General features: G+C 47.8%; 2 protein-coding genes across 4 annotated transcripts in view; one reads left to right on the top strand and one right to left on the bottom strand.

Annotated features, from left to right (window-relative positions):
- Positions 1-27280, top strand: part of Nedd9 (neural precursor cell expressed, developmentally down-regulated 9) — a 102759-nt gene that overhangs the window by 28475 nt on the left and 47004 nt on the right. The gene's annotated exons all lie outside the window — the stretch shown is intronic.
- The window catches only part of LOC110598371 (small integral membrane protein 13), a 135433-nt gene continuing 111442 nt past the window's right edge, over positions 3290-27280 (bottom strand). Inside the window, exons 1-5 of one of the 3 annotated variants that reach the window (XR_005732598.2) lie at positions 24202-24688; positions 15099-15324; positions 14123-14225; positions 7913-8016; positions 3290-6506 (exon numbers count right to left, since the gene is read on the bottom strand). The gene's annotated coding sequence lies outside the window, so the exon portion shown is untranslated. Of the gene's footprint in view, positions 6507-7912; positions 8017-11868; positions 14226-15098; positions 15325-24201; positions 24689-27280 lie in introns of those variants that run through there. The other 2 variants (XR_013425424.1, XR_013425423.1) reach the window with 2 other exon arrangements.

Below are 27280 nucleotides of genomic sequence, written 5' to 3'. Positions count from 1 at the left end.
CCATATCATGAAATCAGAATTAAAAATTAGCCAAGGACTTATTTGTTCATTTCCTTTAGAGTCCCTGTTAAAACATGGGTCACCCCATGTTTTCACCATCAGGAATACTAATGGGAAAAAATGAAAAAATTCATCTTTTAGAAGACAGTTTCCACCAAATTTTATGGAGTGAGAATTTGGCCTAGCGTTTACAACTGAATGTTCGATTTTGCATTTGAAACATCATCTGGTCTTACTTGTGAGTGTCCCATAGAACAGATGTCACCATTTACGAAACCTCGCCTACCTCGCTTCTCCTCTTTGCTCATCCACCTACCTACTTTCCACGGACAGTATTTTCTACGCTTTAACAGATTTTATTCTTTCAACGAACCTATACCATGTTTAACACAGAGTTTTCTATTTTTGATTCTGGGACGTGTGGATGGAAATGCTTTTCTCCAAGAACCCCTTCCTGCGACAACAACCCGAGCCAAGTTGGAACCGTGGATCCACGCTGCTATCCAGATTCGGGAATGGTCCGAGTTCCCCATTCCAACCGCATATAAATTCCTAAGCTTGCTTCAAGCAGAGAATGTGGGAAGGGAAGAAAGGAAAGCCTGTGTTTTCCTTCTTCTACACTCAGAGGGCAGGGAGGGAACAGAGGCCCAGAGCTTGGATCGCTTGAGCCGTAAGGGAGGGGGAGAGCAAATATTTAGCTAGGCCCGTAGAAGGTTGCCACAGTCTGTCACCAACAAGCCTGCCAACATTCTCAAGGTGTGGAAAAAGTAAGGCCTTAAAGCAGAGCTTCTCGGTGGTGCTGTCTGTTCAGGGGTTTCTTGCTAATTTCCTCCTGCACATCCCCGGCGATCTGACAGCTGGAATGTGTGCATCATCAACTCCCAGAAAACAGAACCCAGAACAGAGGGTCTCATTACACGGCAGACCCTTGCAAATCTTGTCTGGACACAGGTTCAGCACAAGAGGAATATTCCAGAACACTGAGGACTTTTGACTTGTCTTTTTTCTTTAAAAGAAATGCTCTAAAGTCAGAGTCGGGGACACTGAGAAATGTGGAAGGTGGAGGTTTGCAGGAGGAGCCGTTGTAAATTGAGTTCCAGATTTGACAACCTCAGCATAAGACAAAAAACCTAACATGTGGCAACAGTTACGATTACCAGTGATTGTGGGCTAGTCTTCGAGCCTGGCCCCTGGGCCAGTGTGATCTTTCACTGCACAGACTTGACTGGTTTGGAGATTTGAGTGGAGCAAGAACAAAGAGAAGCAGAGACGATGAGGTCCAAGTTTATCAGTGGCAACCATGTATCCTGCATTTTCCACCACCCAAGTCTGGTGGTTCTCCTCAAGGCCATTAGACTCGCCAGGTTGCGTGCCTCAATTTTTAATCAGAAAAATTAAACTTATAAACTAGGTATCGTTTGCAAAAGAGAGAATGCCACTTTATTGCCCCTGGAGAGCAATAATTATGTGAAGCTTATCTTTGTACTTCTAATGCCTTATATGACATATTGCAAATAAAAGGGTTCAATATATGTCTGTGCATACGTGCTAATGAAAACCGAGAGAAATTTGGGAAGATAACAATTATTTTAAGTCGTATTGTTTTATTGCTATTGCTCATTTTTACCATAACCAGAGGATGCAGACGTGGGTTTTAGTCTTGGCTCTGCAAAGGGCCACTGAGAAAGTTAATAAGCGTTAGGAGGCTTAATAACTCAGTTTGGCTACCTATAAAATGGGGAAAAGAACTTCTCTTACTTGGCTTGGGTTACAGAGTTTTTCTACGAACCAACCAAGACACTGAATGTGCAAATGCTGGGTAAACTGAAAAAATGCACACAGATGGAAACTTCTATCGCGATGATCATTATTACAAATCATCACCGCTCGAGCGTTCTGGGAGTCCAGCCATCCCCAGTCCTGCCAAAAAGAAAACTGCTAAGAAGCCATCACAAATGGCACGCCACATCTGAGCTTACTTTTCAAAATGGTTTCGTTTTTAGAGTAATTAAAAAATAATTCATAACATTTCATGCTTTGGCCCCACAGGGAGCTAACCAAGGCGTGATCACATTTGGGAAACTACAGGGGCGCCAACCCCAGGAAGAACTCTTTTGCAACACACACATCACACACACACACCACACACACACACACACACTACCACACAACATTTCAGCACTGAGAATGTCTGACCACAGGTGCAAAAACCCACTCCCAGAAAAAAGGAATAATTTGTGTTCTGTGGCTAATGAACTGTCTATGTCCTTCCTCTTGCTTTTCAAGTCTGTCCCTATCCCCAGATTGCAAGAGTCCTCAAGTTAGGTAGGACCCACCATAAACCTCTACCCCTCCTGTTGACCCGAAGCCCAGGCCCATTCACTCAATGCCCAGAACTGGGGTGGCAGTGAGTGGGGTGAGTCACCATTATCTCCTTCATCCTCGTCTTTCTGATCCTCATTCTTCAGTGAACACTTACTCTGTGGCTGTGTCGCATCCATGCCTCTCTGGATCTTCACGACACTGTTGGAAATGAATATCACAAACATTTGGGTAAATCGAGACTCAGAACTACGATTGGGTCATTTTCCCAAAGCAGAGTCTGGATACGAAACCCAATGGCGAAATCCACTTGGTTCCGAACACCTGTATTTCAACCACCTCACTCTCCGGCCTCCTCAATTCCTTCTATCCCAGGAAATTATTTTCCTGCTGGGTAGAGATCTGCCAGGAGGAAGCGGCACTCTGGGAGCTGCTCAATGGGCATCCTCTGCTAACTAGGCTAGTCTGCTAACATACATTTGTTTTTAACCCATTTCCATACATGGCCAACAATACCATGCCTGGTGGATATGATGGTTACTTCTATAATATAAGTGACTAATGATGACTTAGTTTGCTTTTCTAAGATTATCTGCTTTTTAAAAAGAAAGTTGCATGCTATAAGCCAAGTGAATGTATTCCTAATGTTATAATTTCTGACTGAGGCAAGCAGATGGGGAAGGAGCTCTGTCTCCGTGTTGTGGCGGGGGAGGGGACAATCACTGCACAATCAACACTTTATCATTTAGGTGATCATCTAATCTGATTTCTCAAAGGCTTTGGCTTTGTGGGCATCATTCTCAATGTCCTTACCCTAGATTTAAAAATGACCAATTAATATTAGTATCTGACAACTATCTTAAAATAATATCTACCTCTGTTATTAGGAGAATCAAAAATTGTGTTGATTATTTCTGAAGACCTGACTTATTTTTGAAGGGTAAAAGAATGTTTCAGATCACACACATTTGCATATTATAGGTGTTTATTGGAGACCTTTGCTTTTGCTTTTGCTTTGAACTGAGACATTACAAATAAAATCCCATTGGGTGAGCACACGATTTTGCGAATAAAAAACATACGCCTAGAACTCTTAAGATGAAGCTGTTATACAAACCAATACAATCACACACCATGGTATTCCTTTGTGGCATTGGTGTTGGGGACAGAACTAAAACTCATCCTCAAAGTCCCCTCCGTCACTTCCTGCTCCTACAGGGTCCTCCGATTTCAAGAAGCCTGTGGGATGCTTAAGTAACAGGAATCTGAAATGATTTGCTTTTCTAAAAACTTGGGATTCACTATTTCCACTCCTCTTCCACGTGGGCCTTTGGTCTTCCCACAGAGGCAAACTGGGGCATGTTCCTGGATAACCAGGTGGCAGGCGGAGCACCTGCCAAGCTGCCTTTACCTGCGAAAGAGAGATGAGACACGGGAAGGAGCCCTCCTGCTTGCAGAGGGTCCGGGTTTGCAAGGCCCCTTAGCCTACCCCCGAGCCACTCACTGGGTGGAGAAAGGCAAGACACCTTTTTACCTGATCAGCATAGAGGCCTCGCCTGGTTTTCTCTGACCTTGAAACTGGGTCCTGCCCCTTCACAGGAACAGCCCAGAACGTGCCCCCTCAATGCTACCCAAAGTGTCTTTATTGGATCCCCAAAGAGAAGCCAGTGGCCCAGAGTGCCCACGAGGAGGAGCCAGGTGTGAGCATTGCCTGGTCTCAGCGTGCAGCTCCCCGAGTTCCTCTTCTGCCAGAAGCACCATCTGCAACTCCAGAGGCCTGTGGAGCAATTCATAACCTTTCCCCCAGCCAAGGGCAAGCACCGCTGTGCTCCAGACACAATCAGCTCTGAAAGTCTGTGGCGCTGTGTCCTCCCACCGGACGGACATAACCCTCTGGGGAGTTTCACGACCTTTCATGACTCACTTCACACCTTGATCAGAGTCACCAGCGTGGACTGGTCACCAGCATGGACTCACGACTCACACGGCTTCAAATGGTTCAGGACCTAGGACCTTTCATCCAGAAGATCTCGAGAGGCAACCAGATTTCAAAACAGCAAACTCCAAACTCAAATGTTAAAAGGAAAAGAAAAGAAAAAAAAAAAAAAACACCCACAAAACCACTTCCCTTCGAATTCTTGATACCCAACATGTGAGAGCATTCAGAGAGGCCCCACGCTAAGCCCCGTTCACAGAAGAACATTCACACCTTCTACAGAAGAGCCAGCCGAGCTGCTGGGTTTTTACCACCGTTTCCAAGAAAAATGCTGATATTTCAATTCATCAGCAAATAGCAAGGGTGACCTGGCAAAGTCCTGAGCCTCCTTGGCCGGCACCTGCCACCCTCAGAGGGTCCTGCAGCTTAATGCTTTGAGTCCCATAGAAATAGAGCAAGGCCAGGCAGTCGGCTCTGAGTCTGCCGTGGGCTGCTGGGGGAGATGGAGTGTGCCTACTTTCAAGGTGGACCTTGGTCATGAGATGGACGTCATGACCCTAGGCACATGGCTGACGGCACATAAGGAGCGAAGTCACTGCATCGTGTCCAACCAGAGAAATGGAAAGTCGTGCTGCAATCGTGTAGGTTGGATCCAGATGCCTTCTGCTGTCACGTATACCTAGCTATAATTAATTAATTAATTAAAAATAAATAAAATAAAATTTAAAAAGTCAATAGAGAAAAAAAAAAAGAAAGTTCATTTCAAAGGATCTGGGTCTCTAGATGATGAACGAAGCCTCCGTGCTCCCTCTGTTGAGAGTCTTGCCTGAGAGGCACCCTTCTGTTGAATCGGAATTCATCCCTGTAGATCTCTTAATGGCTCCAGGTTGATCTCGGGAGCATGAGGAGCCAAGAATGAGTTAGAACAAAAGGAAGAAGGAAGGGGCACTGGTTAGAGTGGGAACATTGGCAGAAAGAAGCAAAATTCAGAAAACGGTCCACTGGAGGGACTGTGGAGACAGGCCTCGCTATGAGCCCCAGGGCTAATTCCAGAGTCTCCTCCAGCTACGGTGGGTCCTGAGGAGGTATCCTGTTCTCCCTCCCCCTTAGTTTTCCCATCAGATAAAGAGGAAGGGAGGCGACTCCCAGACGTTCCCAGTCAGGGGCAGTTTTGTCCCCAGGCATAGTTGCCAATGTCTAGAGACATGTTTGGTTATCAGAACTGACCCAGATGAGGAGTCACGGGCATCTAGCGTATAGAGGCCAGAGATGTCTCCAAACTCCCTAAAATACACAGGATATACCCCATTCCCCGCCAACACACGACAAAGAATTATCTGGCTCAGAATCTCAGTAGCACCCAAGTTGAGAAATGCTGGGCTAAACCATTTGAAGGGTCTACTAATATCTAATAAGATTAAGGTATTCAGAGCCCCCCAAAAGTCTATCCACCTGAAGCCAAGAGTCCAATGGCTATGCTCTGCATTTTTCCCCCGAGCCAACGTAGGCCATTTTGCTTATAAACTTTGCCATATTTCCAGGAATCCATGAGCACTTGGCCAACATGCCCGGAGATGGACCAACGCTACTCCGGGGGAGGTTGAGCCTGCAGTACAGCTGGAAGGTGCAGGAGAGTGACCCACTCAGCAAAGACCCCACATGCATGGGGACTTCTCTGAGTTTGCACAAGGGACGGAAAATGTCCCCGAACAGATTCATATTTGTTGATGCTGAAAATCTACTGCAAAGGCTCTAGTGAACCCAGAGTGTGCAATAAGCACCTAACACAGGAACTCAGCAGGAAGAGCGCTCTGGAAGAATTTCCACCTACGCTTAGTCACTGCCTGGTGAACGGAGCCGAGGGGGGCAGAGGAGCCCTGGGGGTTGGAGCCTCCCAGGGTGACGGAGCTGTTCTGCCCACCTGCTGTCGGTACAGCTGGCGGCAGAGGAACCAAGGGGGAGGCCAACAGGTAGACTCCAGTCTGAGCAGTGGGGGGCTCTTCCTCAGGTACTGGCGTGGGAGAGAAGGTTCTGAAGGGCCATTCAGCTTGTGAGCCGGCCCACGTTCCCTTCTGAGGCCTGAGATAGCCCCTCAGGACCCACGGTGGTCAGTTCTGATGCCACATGCCCCATACCCTCACACAAACACACAATGACTTACAGCGTTCTTCGTGCTTTGCTGGACCGATTCCCAGGTGCTCTGTGGGCATGCTGATTGGAGGTGTAAGGTTGCTGCTCCCAGGAACCTCTGCAAATGGAACACAAAATACTATATTATAGGGGAGATGAAGAACATAGGTTCCCCTCAATTTCTGCCCATATTTCTGCAGTGGCCTCCTAAGAGGTCTCCTCACTGCTGTTTGGTCCCCTTTCAATCTCTCACTACTGCAACCAAAGTGATTCTTCCAGAGTCAAAGCTAATTTTTCTTACTCTTCTGCTACGGAATGCATGGAATGGCTGGCTCCATATGGTGCTCTGAAGATTAAGATAAATTTCTTAATCAATCTCAAAAGACCTTGGATGGCTCTAACAGCAACCTGCATACTATCCCACCACTCTCCCAGTGCTCCAAGCATGCTGGCTTTCCTTCAGTTTGCTGGATGCACCCTGCTCCTTTCTGCCACAGGGCCTTTGCACATGCTCTTCCATCTGCCTTATATTCTCCTCCTCGCAGGCCTGCATCACCCCTTGTCACCTGATTAATATTCTTCCTCCTTCAGAGTTTGACTCAGTCATTTCTTCCCTCGAGAAGGACTTGCCCAGTCCTCCTCACTAGGTCATTCCTCAATACTGCCCTTTGTGGCCCCATAGTTGACCTTCCTAGCTCTTTCTCCAACTGCAGCTTTGCATTAATTTGTGAGTTTAAGAAATATCTACTGAATAAACAAATAAATGAATCACCCCTCCTGGGGAGGAATCGCGGCTCTCTGACCACACATCCCTGTTTCTGTCTCTTAGGAGGTTTCATCCTCTGAGCGTGGAAATGGTTCACGTGCATCTCTGTCCACGAGACTCTTCCTTCCCTCTCTAGCAGTTCTCTCCCTGTCCTCCAGGACTTTCTTCTCTGTTGGGGGGGGGGTTGCCGGGCGGTACCAGGGATGGAGCCCAAGGGCACTCTCCTGGGAGCCGCATCCCCACCCCTTTTTAGTTTTTATTCTGAGACAGGGTCTTGCTAAGTTGCTTAGGCCCTGGCTAAGATTCTAAGGCTGCCCTCCAATTTGTGATCCTCCTGCCTCAGCCTCCCAATGCACCGGGATTACGGATGTGTGCCACCACACCCGGCCCTCCATGAACTCTTCTCTCACCTCCCACTCCTCTGGGGATGTAGGGGTCCCTCTCTGTGATCCTGTAGCCTTTTATATGAATCTTTTCACACTTGGCCTCAAATTGGCATCAGACATGGTCAGGTCTGCCCTTTGGGACGCTCAACTACTCAACCCGGGATACTGGTTTACAAAGCAGCACGCGCTGCGTCAATATCTGTTAAACTGAAATGCCACCCGGGAAAGCTCAGGTGACCCCAATGTCCTCAGGTGGCAGTTCTAACACGGAGACCAGTGACGTGCCACCGACCCAGGCTTCTAAGAGAGGATGCAGAGTGCAGATGGGAAAGGCCTTCCCTCAGGGACAGAGAACCCAGAAAGGTGGCGGACCTGTAGCAGTAGGTCACTGCCACCTTGGGGTCCCTTGGGATTTCTCCTCTTGTTGCAGAGAGCTGTCGGGTGGTTGCTGTTTCTCCACACAGAAGGAGGTCAGACTGAGCAAATAAAAAGATAAGATTCCCGGTTAAATCCAAATTTCAGATAAACGACAAGTGATCCTTGGTATAAGTAGGTCCCAAATATTTCCTACTGCTTATACTGAAATTGAAAAAAGAAACAACAAAACATTCATGGTTGGGTACAGTGGCAAATGCCTATAATCCCAGCAACTTGAGAGGCTGAGGCAGGAGGATGGCAGTTCAAGGCCAGCCTCAGCCCTAAGCGATTTAGCAAGAGTCTGTCTCAAAATTAAAAAAAAAAAAAAAGGGATGGGGATGTTGCTCAGTGGTTCAGCGCCTCTGGGTTCAATCCTCAGTGCCCTCCACAAAAAAAATCCATGATTTAGCTGAAATTTGAACATGATATACATATGATCTGACAACCTTAATTACTTGCCTTTAATATGTGCTGAAACAGGCCATATTAACTGGTATTTGTAAATGACAATCATCAAGAATATAAATATCAGTAAACGCTTACCAACGTCTGGCAATTCTTCCTCAATATTTACTTGTTTGCCTACTGCTCATAATATCACTGCCTGAGTCATTGTTGTCTTAAAGGGCAGGTGCTGGGCATTTTTTATCCTTGTTCTAGACTCTTTGGAACATTGTCACCTTCACATGCTTTTAGAGCACATATGTATTATTGCGTGTTCTGTCCAGGAAGAAAGAACGGCCTTTGGTAATGGCTGTCTGAACATCCCACAGAAGACGGGAACAGCAGCAACACGCTGTACAACAGAAAAGCACTTTTGAATATTTCAAATCTATTAACAGGAAGGTTCAGGTACAGGGAAAGAAAAGTACAAATTCTCCTGCAATTTCCCTGGAGACTTTTCCAGCAAGCGGGAATTAAAGTGCAAAATGAGATGTTCACAGAATTGGTTTGTTGTTGTTGTTGTTTCCTGAGAAAATGGAACTATAGGCAGAAATTGGTCTGCTCTCTTGGCCTTTTACAAATTTTCCTATTAAGATAATGATGCTTTGCTTGTGCAGAAGGCTGGAGCAGTGACTATGTAATGTGACATGGCACTAGCCTGTCTGCTTCCCAGCAGCTCTCCTGGATCTCTCCGGGGATCCTCTGACCACGGAAGGGGCGTTTCCAGAAGGGGGGGGGAAGAGGTCAACTGGTCGACCACCATCATGTCCAGGATCTCTAATGCCAATTTGCGAGGAATCGTCTTTGGATGGGTGTCTGTGAATGGGGTGGGGAGGGCGGTGAGTAGTGCTATTTATGTCACTTCCCTTAAAGGAAGGGTGGAGCCCACTCAGGCCCCAGAGAATTCAAAGGACATAGATTTGGGAGAGACACTCAAAACAAGCACAGCTAATAAGTGAGTGATCAAGTGGGGAACCGGATCGGATATTTCCACAGGAAACTGCTGCTCCTCTGCGTGATGGACGCCCCCGCAGCAGCCCTTATGGGGTGTGCAGTCTCAGCTGCCAGTGGGGCTGGGAAGCCCGTGACCCGCTCGGGCTGGGAAGCCCGTGACCCGCTCGGGCTGGTAGAAAAGGAGAAACCAGTGGCCTCTGTGCCCAGGCCTCCCCAGGGCGTGAGTCCTGGGATCAATCTGAAATCCAGGGTGGAAGATAGGAGCGACAATCCGCACCGAGGCCACGACACAATCTACACCTGACAGTTGGAGAGTATCAGGGCCTGGATCCTGGGGGGCGGCGGGGGCATGATTTGCTTCTGCATTTTGGTGGGAATCAGTGTGGCATGGGGCACGGAGCCACCCGAGGACGACCAGAGCTCACTGGGAGCACCAGGACAGGGGTCAGCCATATCCTCAGGTCATCTCTCCTGTTCTTTGCCTTTATCCCCCCAATTAGCACTGTCCCTAAATCTTTGAAGTGACAGAACACCATGGCAGAGGGTGTGGCAGAGGGAAGCGGCTCAGCTCTGGGAGCCAGGAAGCAGACTGAGGGAGGGAGGAGCCTGGGGACAAGATGTCACCACGCCCCAGGGCATGCCCCCAGTGACCTGCTTCCCCTAGCCATGCCCCACCTTTCAGAGTATTGATCCAGCAAATGGACGGATCTGCCGCTTAGATTAGAGCTCCCATGATCTAACCATTTCACCCCTGAACATTTTTGCATGAACACAGGAGATTTCAGGGGACACCTCATACTCGGACCACAGTCCTGGAGGTCTACTCTGGGTCTGCGAACCATGAGAAATAAAGATGCCTCCGGACATGACATTTGCATAAGGACAGTTGACATTTCCCTCTGCAGTATGGATCTGAGCTCCTGACTTAACTGCCTTGGATTCCAAGACCCAAAATTGTCTAAAGCTAAACCTTCTGGACTGTCCCCAACATAAGTAGCCAATGAGAGGAGAGCAAGAGACACAGGAAGGTGATTTAAACAAAAAACACCTTCACGGGTCCCTAAAACCATTATCTTTCCTGCAGTGTTAGCACGGAGCTGACGATATCAGTTACGTTTGAGCTAACTTCTCCATCTTGAGAGAATTAGGATCCAAAGAATATAATGAGAGCCAACCAGTTTTTATACAACTTTAATTTTTTAGGATTGGATCTACTCTTTCCATTTTCAGTTATATATATATTTTTAAATCCAAATTAAACAGCCACTTATACCTTGCCCTGCCCTCTCTGTAAGTCCCCTCATGGCAGGAAGACTCTGCAAGACACGTTGAGTGGGAAATCCAGGCTCAGAACCTGGAGAGATCACCCTGCACACTGGTCCAAAGTGCATGGCTGACGGCAAGTGAGACGTGGCAGGTGTGTGGTTTTATTCCCCGCTCTAATAAGAAGGACCATTTTTTGTGCTGTTAACCAGGGGGTTCCATCTTGGGGGTCTTGTTAAATTGATTGGCAAATGAGAACTTGGAAACATCCTAGAATGGGAAGGTTTACTGGAATTCCGTTGGGATGTGGGCGGAGGCACCTACTCTGGAATCCCAGAGCAGTCTGGGAACAGTTCTAGAACATTCACTGGGACAGTGTGAATGAACCATTTTGGAACAGTCACTGTTAATCTCAAAACTAGTGGCTGGACCCAGCTAACCACAGTTCTGTCCAGGGGCCTGGTGAGGAGCCGTGCTCTCTGGGTAAATGTCACCAGAGAGCAGCATGCCAGGAGAGGGGCACCAACAAACTCTCTGGCCACAAAGGCCTTCTTGGGTAGATTCAGAGTGTGATTGTGGGCATCTAGCAGCCTCTCTGCCTCTGTGAGTCTTAAGGACACTCGGGATGTTTTCCTTAGCGTTGACGATGCTGGGGAAAAGAAGAGCTCTAGGAAGCCATCCTGAGAGAGAAGCTAATGGAGGGTGACGTGTGGGGACTCCAGCAAAGCCAGCGTACAGCAGTCTCGTTTTCATGGTGTGTCGAATTCGATCTAGGCTTCAGCTACTGTGCGTAGGGCCAACATCTCACAAAACTTTACAACCCAATGTGACCTCCAGGGACCTGGGCCAGCTGGGAGACAGAGCAGCCAGGGCTCCTGCCTCTGCTAGTCTCCCTCCTTCCCTCTTTCTGTAACCTCCACTTCCAGGGTGGAGATTGACTCTGCCTTTGGCCACACCCATCCATTTGCACATCTGTTCACACAGAGTGTAAAAAAAAAAAAAAAAAAAAAACCTAGGGTCACTTCAATTTACCAACGTGGACCTGAGCAGGACAGAGGTCCTAGGACTCGGCAGCACCCCAGGCCAACAGGGCTCAGAGTGTCTGCTCTTACAACGTGGCAAGCCACTTTTATAACCAGGAAGACGGGAAGGGACATACAGGGATGGTGCGACTTGGTGCTCGCCTTGTTGGGGCAGAATTTGGCAGCCTTGGACTTCTAACAAACAAGAAGAAAATGTGTCTTACTTACGTCCATCCTCGTGGAGTCTCTCTGTCACTCCCAGCCCAAGCCAAACCTTCAGGACTCCACAATTGTTCCTTTTTTTTTCAGCTGTGAGCATGAGGGCCACCCCACCACGGAGGGCCATCTGTTGGACTCAAAGTTCACAGACCCAAATGTAAGCCTCGTCCAAAACATCACAGAAATATCCAGAACAATGCATGACCCTACATCAGGCCACCGTGGCCCAGTCACATCGACACATCAGTTAACCGTCCCAGGATGAGATCTAGGGAGTCACTGGCCTGTGGGTGGGTGGGTGGCTGGCTGGGGAAGGGTGCCCAGCTGGTGGCTTGACCTAGAAGACTTGAGGGGAGAGCAGATCCCTGAGGGCATCGCGAGGTACAGGTCAGGGCAGGAGCAGCAGGTACAGCCAGAAGAGACGGAGAAGACACCTGACCAGTCCCCAGAGACCAGCACACGAGGGCAGCCAGGTCGCCCCAGGACCCGGGGGGCCTCAGGCTCCCAGTGAATGAGTTACAGAACCTGGGGACATCAGAGTAGAGCTGGCATTCAGAGAGGCTCCCTGTCCAGCAGGAAGGCCATTGTTCTGCCCCTGGACAAGGCTGCACTCAGAGACCAGGCAGGCCAAGGCTCCTTCCGTTCCCACAATGAGGAGCAGATGGTAGTTTTTTTTCCCCTTTCGCATAGTTTTGCTTTCTACATTTTGATGTTGGCTGTTTTATCGACAAGATTATGTCATTCTTATTTTCATTCTTTGGGTATGAACAATATAAATCGTGATTTCACTTTTGTTTTGATTGTCCTGAAATATTTTATGCATACTTTCATATTCAGTTTTAGTGGGTCATTTTGCTTCCCGTGGACGTCTCACCAATGACACGTAATTAGATGGGTATGTAATTATGTATATGAGACTTCATCTGAGAATCTCTATTTTTTTTTATTGGTACATTATAGTTAGGCAAAATAGTTGGGTTCGTGGTGGCCTAATAATGCATTTAATTGATTTCATTTCAGTCCCTAGTGAAATCTCTATTTTTATTAAAGATTTCACCACCACCACCACCACCCCTCTCCAAAAAAACATAAATAAACAAAGGACCGCAAAGACCAGGAACCTGAGGGCATGGCAGAATGGTCAAGTTCCTTTCCTGTCCTTGACCATGGGATTCGAAGCCAGATGGACCTGGGTTCATCCTAGCTGTGTGATCCTGGGCAAGAGAGCCAACCTCTCTGGGCATCAGGCTCCTTGCTTATGAGGTAGGGTGGCTAGCCCCTCCCTGATGATTAGTTGCTATGGAGATCAGATAATTCGCTTACCCCATGTGGCTGGCCATGCTCTTTCCATGAACACACAGGAATAATCTCGTTGTCTCTGCTGGACTGTTTTTCTCCTCTCTCTCTCTAAAACCCTCTAAAGCATCATCCAACGCCACCCCCCCACACACTCCAAATTTTGTTTTCCTTTTTGTACTTTGGTGCCGTGTGAGGACTTCTATCACTTCAGGTGTCGAATGTCTACCTGTGATCCTTCTAAACACATTCAAAAATGTTAAGAACCAGTCTCATGTGGCAGCTGCGCTTTAAAATTGGGTTGAAAATTAAAATATTATAAATTGATGCTGTTGGAAATGAGTGAATTGCCAGGGGCTTAGCAGCCAGGACAAGGGGGGACCCTGGTGGGCATGGGGGGTCTTTTGGGGGTGAGGAAAAATGTCCTGGCATTAGATAGTGATGATATTGGTACAACTCTGTGAATGTACTAAAAATCACTAAGGAGTACAATTAAACATGGTGAATTTCATGTGTGTCAATTACACCCCAGTAAAATCAAATTGCTGTTGGCTGGGTCAAGTAGAGGACTGCTTCTTTCTAAAGTCAACTGTTACAAAAATGAGGCATTGCCTGCACACAAGATATTGTTGATATTCACCGTGGTACTCCATGGCCATGCCCCAGAGTTACAGTAAGTGGAACTGGCTATGGCTTCCCATCATGCAGGAAGAGGATGCATCAGCAGAGGCTAAGGTAAATTTGAAGGAGGTGAACCTTGAGCTGAGGCTCTGGGGAGGAATGGATGGATCATGGAGGGGGTAAGAAATAGCTATCCCAAAGAAGAATCCAGAAGGAGGGAGAGATCAAGGCATTCTCTTTACTGTCTTGTCATTGTTTTAAAGTTTTCATTAATTATACAGTGCTCCCAAGAGGAGACGTGAGGACTGGTTGTCTTGGTTGGCTTACTGTGGTTAAAACAGGATACCTGAGACTGTGTGATTATAAGGAAAAGAGGTTTGCTTTGGCTCTTGGTTCTGGAAGTCCAGGGTTGGGTGGATACACCTGCTCAGCCTCTCCTGCATCCTAGCCTGGAAAAAAAGCAGAATGGAAAGTGGGCACAGGTGAAAGAGAAAGTGGTAGCTAGCTCATTCCCTGCAGAGAAAACGTCTACCATTCATGAAGGCAGATCCTTCAGGGTCCCAAGTGCCTCTTGCAAGCCCCACCACCTCCCAAGCCCTTCGCCCTGGGAATCAAAGCTCAGCATGAGTCGTGTTGGGGACCAGCCATCTGTCAACCCCAGCACTGCTCTCTGGGACAGAGGAGTTGGGAGAACCCGTCTTGGCTGGGTGGCAGAGAGCCACCTTAGACAGTGGCAGGGCCCCTGGGCCACCCTGGATTCATTCCTCATTCATTCTGGTGCATTTGCACACCTGCATCCTGGGCCCACGCTCGGCAAACCCAGCCAGCCAGAAAGCAAGCACTTTGGCCGGGCCTTTGCAGCCTCTCTCGTTGGAGAAATGAGCTTGCTTCATTTTCAAGAAACAAAAGGCCACGAGGTGGAGGGGACATTTCCCAGGCAACCATCTTGCTGGGTGGGGGTGTGAAGTGAGAAACCTCAGGACTCACAAGGCCTAAGGAAGCCAGCACAGAATGAGTGCAGGCCCCGGCTTTAAAGGCCCGTTTGACAGTTCAAGGCAGGCTTTGTGGGCCCAGCCAGGGCACGTCCGGGAACCCTCACACGTTGACACCAGCTCTCGGCTCTGCAAAATGTCATGGGATAGAGGACAAACCACCGTGCCAGGTCAGCTGGCAGAGCTCAGGAAGGTAGTGCATCCTGGGCCCTGGGGTGGATCTACTGAGACCTCTCAGTGGAATCAAGATCCCCATGGGATGAGCACCTCAGGGTTGGGAGACAGGAAAGCAGCTACCCCCGTCCTTCTGAGGCAGATTGTGCCACTCACTTGTCCAGTGGCCTGTGTCCACCCTCTGGGCTCCCGACACAGACGGTCCTTATGTCAATATCCTTATGTCCGTTCCATCTTACTGGAATATTTTGTAGGCATCCTCTTTGGTGTGATGGCAATCTGGGCCTACACCATCCTCGAAGCCTTTGGTATCAACAGGGTTCTTTGGTTGGCAGCGAAGCACAGTCTGACTTCTATTTAAATATCCACTCCTGCTCCCCACCTTCCAAAAAAAAAAAAAGAAAAAATACAGTCTGCCCTGAAAAGAAATGGTTTGGCATAGTGAACATTTAAACATCTATTTTCCAGATGGATCTCTTTGTTAAATTAAAAAAAAAAAAAAAACTTAAAAAAAAAGGCTAAACCATGTGGAATGCTCCTAAGTGAATATTATTGTTTACTAGACTTCTTATTCCATCTTATGCATTTGACAATAAAATATCAGCAAGCTCATAAAGAAGGACTTTTTTTTTTAGGTCCATAATCTTTCTAACCATAACAAAAAGGCGGTAAATATATCGTACAAGAGCGCGATGGAAAAATGTGCGAAAGTATTTCCATAAATCAAACGTAGCACTTTGGCGTCGGCCCGAACGCATTAAATTTAGTAAATTAGAACCAGATGATTTTAAAATAGAAACTTACATAACTTGACGGTGTGACACCCTCCTCCCCACTGCCCCGCCCCCACAAGTTTATCTTCATGAAGTTGCTTTGGCTGCTACTGGACTAGGTATTTAAGAAGTAAGGGCAGAGCTGGGGATCATTCATCTCTGCAGCTCTCACGGTGCCTTAGTGTTGCGCTGGGCGATTAGTAAGTATTGGTGGACGAGGGGAACGAAGTCTCAGCAACGACGAAGCCCACACTAATTGGGAAGGAAATGTAACACAAACATCTTCAGGATCCACAGGTAGACAAGACGCTACCCCCCCACACACACATTATAGAAACAGCATGTCCCACTTTCCCTTCCAAGGTTCAAGCTGTGCATAGAAGGGGATGAATTAGAAATGAAAGGTGAGGTCTGCTTCTCACTGGAGTCACCATCAGCTTGGAATCTTCCTTGGCACACAATATCACCATGTAGCTTGACCATGGTCAGGCTGGGAGGTCGGCACTACACATTGACTGAGCACCTGCGATCTTTAAGATCCTACATGAGGATCCACAGGGAGGACAAACACACACGGTACGCTCTTCTCCGTCTAGGAGAACACTTCCTGGGAGCAGGTTAGCTGGACACGTAGTTCAAAGGTAAAGACACCTGACTTCAATGAGGTGAGGCAGCAAAGTATGTGTATTGCCCCGGCTGGATCCAGAGGCAGAGCACCAGGACCAGGATTCTCTCCCTCCCTCTACTCTAAATGTCTCTTTTTTGTGTTTGGACTCCTTCTTTCTTGCTATCGATGCTCTCTACAAAGAGGAAAAGACATTCATTGCTGACCATGTTTATAGTCCAAGAACCAAAGATGAACAGGGTCTCTCATTCCCAGTCTTCATATAAAAATCTCAAAAAAAAAAAAAATCATATGGACTCTCTCTGAGTTGCATGCCAAGTTCTTAGATCAATCACTGTGGACAGGGGGGATGCATTTTATGACCCACCAGGCCTGAGTGGCCCTTGGGACTCAGTGGGTGAATGGAATGCAAGGGATTGGTGCCATAAATATCAAGGGTATGGAATTGACATGGCTTGGCAGCTGGGTGGATATGGGAAGTAGGTGGGAGAAAGATCAGACTGAGGCTTTAATTCTAGGTACCCTGACAATGATAGTGTCAAAATAGAAGAAGAATGGTTTGAAGTAGACACTGTTCATGGAGCCTCCGTGTATATTAGAGTTCTCCATAGAAACAGAACCAGCAGGGTGTGTGTGTGTGTGTGTGTGTGTGTGTGTGTGTGTGTGTGTGTGTGTGTTAGTAAGCTTTTCATTACTATAAGAAAGTACCTGAGGTAATGAACTTAAATACAGGAAAGGTTTATCTTGGCTCACAGTTGGGGAGGCTTCAGTCTAGAGTGGGTTGGCCCCCATTGCTTTTGGAACCATGGTGAGGCCATACATCATGGAAGGACAGTGGAAGCTGCTCACCTCCTGGTGGGCACACAAAAGACAGAGAAGAGACCAGTGTCTCATAATCCCTTTCCAATGGCCTAGCTTCCTCCCACCAGGCTCCGCCTGCTGTCAATAGCTCCATGGCCAGGGACCAAGACTTTGACACGTGGGCCTTTGGGGGACACTTATCCAAACTTTAGTTGTGTGTGTGTGTGTGTGTGTGCGCGTGTGCGTGCGTGAATGTATGGAGAAAGAGAAAGAGATTTGTTTCCAGGACTTGGGTCACAAATTCAAATTCTACCGAGGAGGCACCCAGACTGTAGCCTCCAGCAAGAGCTGTGACAGCAGCTCAAGCTGGAAGACAATGCAGAGCAGAGTTCCTTCTTTCTGGGGATCCCAGTCTCTTTCCTCTTAAAGGTCTTCGAGTGATTGGACAAGGCCCACCCACCACCACAGTAAAGCCATTGGCTTTCCTCTGTCAACTGATGTAAATGTCAATGTCATCTAAAAAACATCTTCGCGGCCAGGCCTAGACTCTGTATCCCGGCACCTCAGCCCTAGCCAAGGAGACTGGGAAACACTGGTGGGAGAAGGGGACTGGAGGAGCCACTGCCGCGGAAACTGAAGGAGGGGCCCATTTCAAGACAGAGAGGGTGTTGGGGATGTCCAGAGCCAAGGGACACATCTAAAATGTGACATGCAGACCCACACCAGGCCACACACTGGACAGACCACAGTGAAGCAAGCGTAGGGGAGTCATTTTTTATCCGTTGAACTCATTCACCACCACCACCATCATCATCATCATCATCATCATCATCATCACCACCGAAGCAGGTAATTTCTAAGTCTTCCTCGTTTCATTTTTCCAGCAGCGTAGACGCCAGCCCTGCCCTGCGGCTGCTGGCGTGGTTGGTTGTGGATGTAGGGTTGCAGAGGCAGAGGCTCGGGATGGAGAGGAGGCCAGCACTTGGGGCCACTCCCTCTCCAGCCTCAGCCAGTGAGAGAGAGAGAGAGCTCGGTCAGCACCGGGGGAAGGGGAGATGGCAAAGGAGAGACCCCGAAGAGAACAGGGTTCACTCGCCCCTAACTATGCAATGTGAAAGTCTAGAGAATTTACGAAACTCACTTGGCAGCAAGACTTGATGCATTGGCCCAAAGTGACATGCCTTTGTCATCTGTCCCCACTTGGCCAGACTCCGTGCATTTGACTGCAGGGTCGTGAATGACTCTGCTGCAGAATGCAGACCCAGATCCCAGGGGAGTGTTTTGCAACACATGGCATAGCCTCCAAATCTCTTCCATGGTCTGAAATATTCTCAATATCTCCTTTCATCTGGTCCCCAGGGATTTGACCAAGGAGCTGAAAATCTGTAGTGAGGTCAAGAAAGACGTGAACTTACTTGTTCAGGGTGTGAAAGATAAGAGGTAGAGGAGAAAGGGGTGATCAGAGACTTGAGAAGGAAGAAGAAAAACAGAGCTTCCTGGGTCAGGAAGAGGGACTGTTTTTCCCATGACCAGAACTATACAGGGGGGTGGCATTTGAACGTGCTGTCAGGCCTGTGGATTTGGTGGACACCCTCATCCTTGGATTGAATCCAGTGCCTATTGGAAACACTTGGAGGGGGAAATTGCCTCTGTACTATACACGTGCAGACTCTATTCTTGTTACTCAATGAGCAGTACGGTTAACAGCTATGCACACAGCATTTCTGTTGTGCAGGTATTACAAGATGATTTAAAGTTCATGGGAGGATCTGCCTCGCTTCTGCACACATACCATTTCATAGAAGGCTCTTGAGCATCCACATGAGGTCCTGGAACCCCCCCCACTCCCCGCCATGAATGCAGAGGAACAACTTCAGAGAGTGATGTGGTGTGACGGCCAACCCGAAATGTGTCCTCCATGATCCAGGATCGGGAGGGACATGGCCCTGCTTCTTGCTGTTACTCTCTGCCCTTTCTAAGACCAGAAGCTCAAGCCTAGCACATGAGTCACCAGAACCACAGGCACTGAACTTCAGAAAACCCTTGCAACTCGCCCCCGTCGACATCTTCAAGTCTGAAATCACAGGGTGTCAAGACTTTGCAAATTAAGGGAAGGTATACTTAACATCTGTGAACCTCAGCGGTAGAGGGAGCAAGAACATGCGTCCTGGACACTCTCATTAGCCAGGGCCCCTTCAGCTTTTCGTAAGAAGAAGAGAAACGCCCTTCATTTCTCAGCATCAGTGGGCAGAAAGGAATGTAGCCACCACACTCCACCCAACGGGCTTAGAGTGGACCCTGGTGCCTCTGCCACCCCCACCCAGTCCCAAGCCCACACTGAAAAGGCGTTCCTTCAGCAGACCCAAGTAAAAGACTGCTGATAGCTGGAGTGCTCGGTTTGCTTTCTAAATAAATCAAACTCTTCCAAAGTTTGACGGGAACCGTGCAGCCTGTGCTGGGTCCCCAGATCCCATTCCTCTCCTCCTACCCACCTCCAGCATGGCTTGGATTCCTTCTTCTCACTCATCAGCACCAGCTGGTGGTGGCCTGGGCGGGTCAGACAGGCCCTGGCCAGGCCTGCAGGATGTTTGCAGCCCAGAAGGGGACAGCAGGCAGGCTTTCTTTGAGGACTGCATCGGCCGGCACAAGAGGGGAAAATGTATGTTTAACCCCTAAAGGAATGGTCGGCCCAGTTCCTCTAGAAACGTGGCCATTTGGCGTTGTATGTCCCCCACTCGATCTCAACTCGGCCCCTGGAGTCACCCTGGACGTCGGCTGTGGAAGTTGACTTTCAGGCGTCAGTGAGGGCAAAGCTCAGGAGCAGATCAGAAGTAGAACCTCCAGCGTCCCTGGGAGTTGGGGAATGCAGTTCATAGCCTGTGGTGCTTAGCTGAACAGGAGCAATGGTGGGGGAGGGGGAGATGGGACGCTCCTCATGGCAACGGATGCCATGCCACGTCCGATGACGGCATTGGGTCTTGTCCTATCATGTCATTTCACCTATAGAGTGGCAATGCATGTGCAAGGACATCAGGAAGACTTCTCAAAAGTAACAATGTATAAAGGAAGAATTTGCAGAGCCAAGTGTACATGAAGGGTTAGCAAGAAGCAGACCCCGGGGCCTTGGTCCCCTCTCATCTGGTGGGTTTTCTGTCCACTAGGATGGTGCTGGGCAGAGCCCGGGAGAAGAGATCATCCCCCGTGCAGTCGTGGGATTCCCGGGTATTTGGTCTTGGCAGATCACCTTGACCCTTTGTAAAAATCTACAGTCTAGAGCTTCTCTCAGCAGAAGCAGTTTCCATGACAGCTTCATGTAACAAGTTGTTTATTTGGACAAACTAAAGCATGCAATAACAGAACTCCTCCCAGCAAGAGAAGACAGAGCACCTCCGCCGGCAGCAGGCACGATTTTACCATTAAAACCCCCTCGTTCCACGTAACCCTGTGCCTTTGCCCGGCTAGATACCCATAAGCGAACTTTTGCACATTTATGGAAATGAACAAACCTAAATCTTTACTAGGTGTTTCTAATTTTCCTTATAATTTCACCCCAAAGTGAATTCTCCCTAATCTTTAAAAAAAAAAATGCTAAATGCTAAAAGGGAGCCTCCCATCGCTTGTCCTCTTTCACTAGGCTTGAGTGAATTTATTTGCCGTGTAATTTAATCTGTCAACAGATTTTAGTTCTGGGGGTAGTAATTGAGCATGCCCGAGTTAAAATCACAGTAAGCGAAAGTTCACGGTTACACAGGTTTTCAAAAGGCAGGTGCAGGTATCGCCCATCATCACCCCATTTCCAGCAGGCTACCTAGGTTCGTGGAAGCCTGGTGGTGACAAGGGACTTCCTGCATTCTTCCCTGGTTTATCAGGACCTAGCGGGGGCCCAAGACACTGCATTTCAGCACTCCACCCTCGGGTAAATATAAAGCACCTTAAAGAGTCCGCACCGAAGACAGAGCAGCCAGAACGGGGGCAGGCGGTCGGGTGGATTTTTTCAAGGACTGTACAGTGTCACACACTAAGCTTGTCTGAGTGCTGCAGGGCAGTGGGACCTCATCTTCACAGGGTGGCACCCACTGTGTCAGGCGGAAACCCAGAGGCTCTGGAGAAGCCGTTTTCACTCTCTGATGATGTTTAGAGGCCACCAGGCCCCAGGTGGCTCGTCTCCGAGAGACAAAAAAGAAATCGGGTGGAATCAAATCAGAAGCGAGGCGGGGGCCCAGAGCCAACGAGCCTGATTGGTAAACACCACCCTCTATCTGCAGAAACAATTTTTAAAAATATCGCCTGACCAACTCTTTGGCAAAATGCCATCTCCCCCCAGGACCTGGGTCGCCAACAGAGGAAGTGGGCGTGAGGCTGGCTGGCCTCGGTGAGGTCTCTTGTGTCAAAATATTAGTGGGGGGACAGTGAACAAAGGCTCCAGCCCACACTCAAGAAAAAAGAAGAAAAATCAAACATTAAAGACTGGCCTTGGAGCTTTTCTCTAAGAATATGCTCTCATTTATCCCAAGAACTTGACCAGTTTGATAGGAGACACTTATTTCTTTGAAGAGACGGGAGCTCTTTCCCTTGCCTGCTAGGAAGTGGCTTGTTTTTGGGGGGTTGTTGTTGTTGCTGTTTGCTTTTTCAATTTTTCTCCCTGTTGATTTCGGTGAAGACTGTGTATAGGGCTTCGAGGGGTTCAGTTACGAATCTAGGTGCAGAAGGTGTTGCCACAGACAGACAGGATCCTCTCTAAGTTGCTTTCCATCTCAATGGTAGAGACTTTCATGAATGAGCCGCAGGAGGCAGTAACTAGGCACTCAATGGTGAGCTGCAGGCACCTGGTGGACTATGGATCCACCAGGGCCTTTTCAAATGAGTGGAGACCAAGGCCTCACTCGGAGCCCGCTGAATCCCACATACAGGGCAGAGGACTAAGCAGTCAAGGCTGCCTCTCAAGGGAAGCTGGACTGGCGGAACCCTGACCATGGCCACAGTCCCTGGGAGAATCCAGAGCACAGAGGAGGATGTCGGGAGGCGAGAGCCAGGATGGAGAGTTTTCTAGGGAACATTTTGTGAAAGAGACGGCCTGCAGGCTGGGGACCAGGGGGAGGGGTACACAGAAAGATGATAAGAAGCTGGAAAGAGGGACCAGGTGTCTGTGCATCTGCATCCCATTGATCAGCTGTCTTCACAACTTGGGAACAATACCTGTGTCTCAGCGAGGCCCATGAGTGGGAGACTGGACCCTAAGGAACTGACACACAGGGCCTCAGAGAAGGAAGTGTGTCCAGAGGAAACCTGTCAGGTGCTGTGTACCGTGGTCAGGGCCACACAGACTCAGGAGTGAGAAGGGCTGGGTTTATATACCAGACCTGCTGCACATCTGCCCCGAAACTTTGCACATGCTGCAGAACTTCTATAACCTACTTTGTAGGATTGGTACCTGAGATGAATATTAAATGAAATCATGTTTGCAAATATCTAGTCCAGGGCCTGACACCCAGAAGAACTTCTGTCAAGGCTGAATAAGCCAGGAGTCTATGGAACTGAAGGAGAAAATTCTCACTGGCTGCTCTTTGAGAGATTTCTGAAGACTTGTGATAGAATGGAGAAGTTGCTGCCTCCAATTATTTGTTGAAATAATTTTGCTCGATGTAGGTTGCTTTTTAAAAATCAGTATCAAACTAGACAGGGTAAAACACGGTCCTAGCATGCTTTGCCTTTTTAGACTATTCCGCTTCTAGACTATTCCTCTGTGGATGTGGAAGGGTCTATACTTTGGTCTGAACTCAGTCCAGATATAACTTGCATTATTCTCGAACAAAGATCAGCACATTTTTTTTTTCTATAGAGGGTCAAATAATGTTTTTGTTTTTGTTTTGTTTTGGTTTTTTTTGGCTTTGAGGGCTTTGCCCTATCTGAGGTCACCACACAACTTTGCCATTACAATTCAGAAGACAATGTGTAAATCAGTACAGGTGGCTTAACTCAATGAATGTTATTTATAGCTGGGAGTAGTGGAGCATGACTGTAATCCCAGTGACTTAGGAGGCTGAGGCAGGAGGATCACATGTTCAAGGCCAGCCTCAACCTCTTAGCCAGACCCTGTCTCAAAATAAAATTAAAAATTGATGTAGTCAATGGGAGAGTGCCCCTAAGTTCGATCCCCAGTTCCAAAACAAACAAAACAAAACATTATAGAGACAGAAATTTGAATTTCAAATAATTTTCACATCTTAGGAATTATTATTCTTCTGTTGTTTTTTTTTTCCTTCAGCCATTTAAAAATGTAAAATCTGTTCTTCGCTCATGGATACAGAACAGGCAACAGGCCCTGTGTTGATTCGGAAGGATGTATCCTAGGCCCGTTTTTAATAAATGTTATCTACACAGTTTCCCTCAGACACACACCTTTTCCTCCGCCCCTTCCTGGACACCAAGCAGAGCCTCGGGGTAAACATATGCCCTTTGGGTGGGGGTGCAGTTCAGTGGTGAAGCGCTTGCCTCATATTTGCTAGGCCCTGGGTCCAGTCCCCAGTACCACAAACAAACAAACAAACGGGTTCTTTGAAGTTCCGTTTATCTTCTTATTCATTCAGCAAACACTTAAGCATCTGTAAGGTGGAGGGGGACACGGCCACCAACAAGACACCACCCCAGCCCTCTGGAGCAAGCACACACCCAAGCCCGGGAGACAGACATCAACAAATCATGACCTGTGGTGGAAAGGCCCTCATAATAGAGCCGTGTTCCCAGCACAATGGGGGCATAGTGAAGGGAGAGAGAGGTGGGCAGGGTGGGGGTGTTGACAAAGACACACAAAAGCGTTAGTGTTGGGCTTGCTTGACAGCAGAAGGCCGAGGCCAGGGCACACTGGGCAGGGGGACCCGGCTCTGCACAATCAGGACGGTATCAACCTGTCCTGGAATGGGTGAGGCCCAGCCCTAGGTGGCGAGAGGATGGGACAGGAGGAGGGAAGAGGTCAGGTGAGGTCGGAAAGGGAGGGGTCTCAGCCAACAGCCCCTGACAGTGTCAATGGAGGCTTTTAAACATGGTGTGATGTTTACAATACCGTGATCAGCTCCTGTTCCAGGGATTAAGCAGGTAGTGCTGGGGAACACAGATTGGAGAGGTCTGGCGTGCAGAGACTCAGAGATCATCAGAATAATTCAGAAAGAGATGTGAGAGGCCGAGCTAAAGTACAGATTGTCTTCACTCTTCCAGCTGGTGGTGGGCCTCCCACACAGGCTCCCCGCCCACCTCTCTGAGCAGCAGCTTCGTCCTCTGTGAGAGGCTGCACTAGAGGAGTGCCAGGTTTGCTTTCTGCCGCTCTGGGTCTGTGACTTCGCCCTTCACTCTTAGACAACAGCCACATGGGCTCCTTCCAGGTTGTGGACTGACGCTTCACCTCCTCCTGGCCTTCTCTTGATTTTGTTCTGGGTTCCTGCCAATTTACCATGGCAGCTGGAAAATCACTTGGCTGGCATTGGCTTCCACCTCCTCGCTCCTGCCTACAGGAGCGGGTCTGGGAAGACAGAGCCCCTGGCAGCCAACCAGAGAGCAAGGCTGCCGGGCAGATACGCACACCCACCAAGGACAGTGCTGGAGTGCACAGGGGTGGGGTCCAGGTGCCCGTGGAAGGAGCATGATTGCTGGTGCAGTTACGTAGTCTGGTTTCAGCTTCACTGTTGCACCCAACAGCTCAGGGCCCAGATGCATGGGGGGCTGTTTCTCTATTTATTGAGAGACTTTGTGTTTCCCCAAAGGGTTTTTAAGGAAACACACTGAATGACACTAATGAAGTAACAACTATCTCCTTTGCTTAAGCCACATTTAAACCAAAGCTTAACGCTTTAGCTATTAGCCTGCCGTCCTTGAGTGTTTAAACAAAGGGTGAAAACACAGAAATAGATCATTCCCTACTCAAAACACTCCAATGGCTTCCTGTCACATTCAGAAAAAAAAAATCCAAGCTACTTTCCACGGACTTCTCCACACTTGTGACTCATGGACACTTCTTCTATCTAAAATATTCTCTTCCCAGATCTGTGAGAGGCAAGATCCTCATTTTATTCACATTTCTGATTAAATATCAACTCCTTAGAGGGGCTTCCCCAATCACTGTATCTACAAGAACGTGCGCGCGCACACACACACACATCTGTTTCCTTCTAGCATTTTTTTCCTGCTTCATTTTTCTTTAACATTTGTCTCTGCAATACTTCTTATTTTCCTTTCCTTTCATCTCTAAGCTCCATGAGGGCAGGAACTAGGCCTGTCTGGGATATCATCATTTCCTTCCCACCTAGAAAGGTACTTGGTGGCTGGTGACCAAGTGATATTTGTTAAAATTAGATCCCTACCTATAAAAGGACGGAACACAAATGAGGGGCTTTTCCACCTGTTCGTGAATGCCCACCACCCTTACAACACCAACAGCAGCCTCATGTTGGCAATTGTACGATTAATATGATTAAATATTAATGCTATTTACATAATACACACTAATGTCACATGGCAGCAACAGAATAATACAAAATTAATATCAGCATTAAAATAATGACAATAGTAGTAATAATAATAATAAGCAACCAGCGATTAAGGTCTTTCAATGTACCATTGGCTATTCATTTCTATCCACATTGTTTTCTTTAAATCTCATTATAACCCTAGAGGGTGGTACCATTACTTTCTCTATTTTATATTTAAGAACACTAAAATGAAAAAGTTAAAAAATCTTCTGAGATTCCAAAATGAATTTACCTGATTCCAATAACCTTTTATTTTCCTTTACGTAAGTAATTACACACCAACCTACAGCACCTTGAAATGAATTTCAGGTAGACTTTAAGTGTCTTACTGTACAGGAGAGAAACAGGAAAACTGGAAGATCATTTGGTAGGAATAAAACTTTCCAAGCTAGAGAATGAAATTACAAAAAGCCCTCACATGGGTTTTGGGATACTGTTTTGAAACATTAAAGCGGGATGGGATAGTTGGTGTTTACTTAACTCAGTGGTACTCATCCAACAAAACAGAAGGAGGATTCAGCTTGGCCACTCAGGAGGTCAAAGGAATGTTATCCAGATCTCCTGGAGCCCAAGACTCATCTTACAGATAGAAAGGTCTTTGACTTGTTGTTCTCCCTTATCCAAGCAGACACCAAAAACATCTTCCTGCAAGCTAGCAAAGACCTTGCAATACTGCCTCCTAATAGTGCTCAGAAAGAAATCGCAAAATCACTCAGGCTCATTTTTGCTTTAAAGCCAAATGAGGAAAGAGCAAGGCCTAGAGGAGAACAGAACAGGTGTGTCTACCTCATTATGACTGTTAGAGTGCTGTGTCCAGCCAATTGGTGCCATATTAAATGATGGACTCCACTGCAAACCCTATATGCAGAAACCTCTTTCATAGGACAGCTGCTCTCCTGTTCTATTTGCTTAGATCATAAAAGTAGAGTTTTAACCCATTGGGAATTTGGAGAGGAAAAAAAAAATCAAACTAATTCTGATCCAAATCAGTCAGGGGGGGAAAAAAATAGGGATTGATTTTCCAACCTATAGTCCTATAGTCTGGTTGGGGTTAGTCCCATTCAGGGACACATATCATTTGGACTCACAAAGTCTCAATCCTGAAACCCATGGAGAAGGGTCTTTCACCTCACTGAAGGTCCCACTCTCCTGGTGAATCTCTTTCTCCTCAGAAACCACGTGCTGTGCTTCACTATAGAGAGCCGGTCTTTTTAACCAGTGGGGCTTTTCTGTTGTTTCCCCAGATAATAAGTCTTGGTGGGTTAATGGGTCATTTGGGGAGAGAGGTCAGAAGGAAAAATCCCTAATGTTCAAAGCTGGAACGATCCATGCTAGCCATCAAAGAACACTGGGCTCAGCGGATGGCGATGATGTATAGGGCGTGCACTGGCCTGCCCCATCCCAGGGGTCACATCTAACCTTTATCCTCTGCCAAGACAGGGAAGGTCGCTGAATGTGTCTGACACTCAACTCTGGAAGGCCTGATGAGAAGCTGTCCAGGGAACCCCCCCAGAGCCTGTGCTAGGGAGTTCCTTCTCACTGAGGGAGAATTGTATTCCGGCCGGCTCCTTGCAGCCTGACGTTGCAAAGTACTTTGAACATTGAAAAGAACAAAAAAAG

Source organism: Ictidomys tridecemlineatus, chromosome 8 (genome assembly GCF_052094955.1).
Source record: "Ictidomys tridecemlineatus isolate mIctTri1 chromosome 8, mIctTri1.hap1, whole genome shotgun sequence".
Lineage (NCBI taxonomy): Eukaryota > Metazoa > Chordata > Mammalia > Rodentia > Sciuridae > Ictidomys > Ictidomys tridecemlineatus.
This window is presented reverse-complemented; position numbering and strand designations above follow the sequence as displayed.